Raw genomic sequence first — 3,873 nt, 5'->3', positions numbered from 1 at the left:
GTATATGTGGCAACTATTTTTTTTTTTTTTTTTTTTTTTATTTATTTATTTTTGGCTGTGTTGGGTCTTCATTTCTGTGCGATGGCTTTCTCCAGTTGCGGCAAGTGGGGGCCACTCTTCATCGCGGTGCGCGGGCCTCTCACTATCGTGGCCTCTCTTGTTGTGGAGCACAGGCTCCAGACGCGCAAGCTCAGTAATTGTGGCTCACGGGCCCAGCTGCTCCGCGGCATGTGGGATCCTCCCAGACCAGGGCTCGAACCCGTGTCCCCTGCATTGGCAGGCAGATTCTCAACCACTGCGCCACCAGGGAAGCCCCGTTCTATTTTTAAACCTTGAAAAGTATCAGGGGAAAGCGCGAACGCAGTCCCCCACTACCACAAATTATGCAGTCGAGTTTCCCACATTTGGGGAAATCGCAGGGGTCAGCACATCCGGAGTGCAATGGATAAGCCTCGCCCTGGGAAAACCACCTTCGTGATCATGGTATCTCCCCTGCCAGGTAAGTATTATGTGGCAACTATTATATAAACATCTTCAGTATATGAAGAATTTCCCCAAATCACTAAGATATAGAGAAACTTCCCAAGAAAAAACATAAGTTAAGAAAACAATATGTAAGTTAACACTGAAGGAAATTTAAAAGGCCAATAGAGGTTAAAAAAAAAAAAATTAATTGTGATGAATGGGATGGCTAATTAAATCATAATGAGTCAGAAATTTAGGTCTATTAAGTGGTCCATAATACTTTGGCTGTTTTAAATATAATATTCTTGGTGCTAAGAGTAAGGCATTGCTATCCTTCACAGATGATAGAAATGTAAAATAGTAAATGTAAAAAATCTCCCTTTATATGTCTGCCTATACATGTCTCTTAGCATATGCATGTGTGTGTGAGCAGAAGAATAAATTTGACAATGACTATCAAGACCTAAAAACTGTCTTCCTCATGTTTCTTAATATAGCCATTTTACTACAGAATATTTATGCTTAAGGTAAAAATCATCAATGTGAGCAAAATTTCATGAACAGCAGTCTACACTGATCTGTTTTACATTTATAATCTTTTAAACAAAAATATTCCTATTTAACTTATGGTATTAGATGGAAAGTAATAAACATTACAAGTTGTATAACGAGAGATGATTAAAAAAATGGAAATGTTCATAATGCACTGCTAGATAAAAAGTATAGCTCTCTATAGAAAACCTGAAAAATAATGATAATAAAAATCAAACCTATTACTTCATCACCCTGAACATAAACCCTGCTTACCGGGAAACAAGGGGCGATATAGTAACATATGTACAGTGTACATGTACACATGCAGGCCTTATGTGTGAGGACCTATTTATTTTTTAGTGTTTTCTGTACCAAGTCTAAAATATATATGTAAAATTGGAAATCATTATAAATTTATTTTTCCTTAATAATCTGTGCAAAAAAATTCTTACACTTTCATGAAATAATTATTAATGAGAGACCAAAAATTATCATGTATCTGTGACTGGAAATTTCATTCTATCCACTAGCTATTTTTAGTTTTTTTAAATCAGTTTCATAGCTTTAATTCTACCTTAAAAGTGTGGTATCTTCATCATTCAAAGAAGTAAAACTAGGTTGAATTTTGTCAGGACAGAAAAAACACACCTATTAATCTGAGCAATATATTTTTAAGTTTGTAGACTAGAACCCAATGAAGTTTAGGGGTATTTGTATCATAGTACTAGTTTATATGGAAATTACTCTGAATATGAGCAATTGTGCAAGATTTGCACATTTTATTTTAGACATAGTGGTGTTGATGGCTATAGATTTCTTTTTAATGAGAGGGAAAAAGAAATATGATGATTATGAAATTTATCTTTTTTCTTTTACTGTAAAAACAGTAGAAATGTTTTCTCCAACTCAACCTTAGAAAGATACTTAGATAGTGATGCAGATGCCAAAATCAATTCTAAAAAAGAAGTCCTGTTAAGAATGTCAGCAGTCTAGCTTGTTTGCTTGCTTGAAGGCCATTGGAATTCTCAGGGTTTATCTCTACTATTCCAGATATAAGGTCAGGTTAGCAGGCTTATTAAATCCAAGCACAAATACAATGGTAGATCTGATTCTTATTCTTCTCCCTGTGAATGTTATGAGTGTCACACACTGATAGAATTGAAGCTGTGTTGGGGCCAATTAGCTGACTTATACACAGACAAAGGATAAAAAAAACAACAAAACAACAAAATGTCTAGGTTGACAACTGTGATATACTGTACAGATCTCCAGTGATGAGAACAAAAAAGGGGGCTCAATTCTGTGTACTAATACTGACATTTTGGTGACCTCTTAGCAAGATACTTAACCATTAAATGTTTATTAAACTGTATACTTTTATTATTTATTTATTTAACATCTTTATTGGAGTATAATTGCTTTACAATGGTGTGTTAGTTTCTGCTTTATAACAAAGTGAATCAGCTATACATATACATATATCCCCATATCCCCTCCCTCTTGTGTCTCCCTCCCACCCTTCCTATCCCATTCCTCTAGGTGGTCACAAAGCAACCAGCTGACTTCAGAATCTCTCTTGTTTTCTCTCTCTTTTATCTTTATCCATCTCTACCTCTCTCCTTATGTTCATATGTGTGTGTGTTATATGTGTGTTGTATATATGTGAATATATATTCAAATCTCGGTCAGTTGTATTCATTTAGAACTAGCAAATGGAAATTGGAATTACTATACATTAAATACAATGTAAAATTTCAGATTTAAAGACTAGTATCTATTCCTTCTGCATATTTCATTTTGTATCATGCAGGCATGATTCATGACTAGTTTCTCTTACTTTCATGGTATATTGTTATAATGAGTTTTCATAATAATGTTTCTTGCTCACAATATTAAAATAGGCAAAATGTTCTATTGAATGAGCATATTAGGAGAAACAAAGTGCTTTAGCCTGGTTTAAAAGATAAAGGTATATCTATCACTGGCATGAAGAAGAATACTCTGACAAAATATTCTTTCTCATTGTAGTAAGAGTTTTAACTCAATAATACAAATGAGCTCAGTTCATCAATTCTTTAACATTTTACTTTGTAAGGAATTTTGAATTAAATTAGAAAATTCCAGTAACTTCCCCTTATTATTAGAGACAGCAGGATTCCGTATATAATTGGACATAGATGACTATAATTTACTTTTAGTTTTCCTCTTTGTGCCAACATTAGGCAAGCAACCAAATTTATATTGATTACAGGGGGTTATAATATTCTTGTTCATCATCTTACTCATGACTACCTCTGAGGTATCAATACAGAGAGTGTTAAAGTTGGAACATTTTTTAATGCATCATCTGAAACCATGGGCAGGGGGGAATAAATAGAGATGTGCAATTAATTGTTTCCCAAAAGGAAAAGTACTAAAGGTAAGATCCAGAGATAAACAGTTGAAGTTGGTTAAAGGAAATGTTATCACCATATTGGTGAAGAAGGAAAAGTGAGCCAGCTGATAAAACTTTCAAGAAATGAGGATGAAATAACCCCAAATTCCTGGGAAGACTAAAATTAAAGGAAGCATGAGCTTTTTTTTTTTTTTTTTTTATAGCTACTTTTATTTTTATTTATTTATTTATTTTTGGCTGTGCTGGGTCTTCGGTTCGTGCGAGGGATTTCTCTAGTTGCGGCAAGTGGGGACCGCTCTTCATCGCGGTGCGCAGGCCTTTCACTATCGCGGCCCCTCCCGTTGCGGGGCACAGGCTCCAGACGCGCAGGCTCAGTAGTTGAGGCTCACGGGCCCAGCCGCTCCGTGGCATGTGGGATCTTCCCAGACCAGGGCTCGAACCCGTGTCCCCTGCATTAGCAGGCAGATTCTCAACCACTG

The 3,873-nt window shown here is 35.7% G+C and overlaps 1 long non-coding RNA gene across 1 annotated transcript in view; it reads left to right on the top strand.

Annotated features, from left to right (window-relative positions):
* LOC309611509 overlaps positions 1-3,365 on the top strand; it is a 30,697-nt gene extending 27,332 nt beyond the window's left edge. Inside the window, exon 2 of the long non-coding RNA XR_014234568.1 lies at positions 505-3,365. This is a non-coding gene — a long non-coding RNA (uncharacterized lncRNA). The remainder of the gene's footprint in view (positions 1-504) is intronic.
* The last annotated feature ends 508 nt before the right edge of the window (positions 3,366-3,873 follow it).

The sequence above is a fragment of the Balaenoptera borealis genome (assembly GCF_965194805.1).
Source record: "Balaenoptera borealis genome assembly, chromosome: 15".
In the NCBI taxonomy this organism is placed as follows: Eukaryota; Metazoa; Chordata; class Mammalia; order Artiodactyla; family Balaenopteridae; genus Balaenoptera; species Balaenoptera borealis.
The sequence above is the reverse complement of the archived record's forward strand: the minus strand, read 5'-3'. Positions and strand labels throughout refer to the sequence as shown.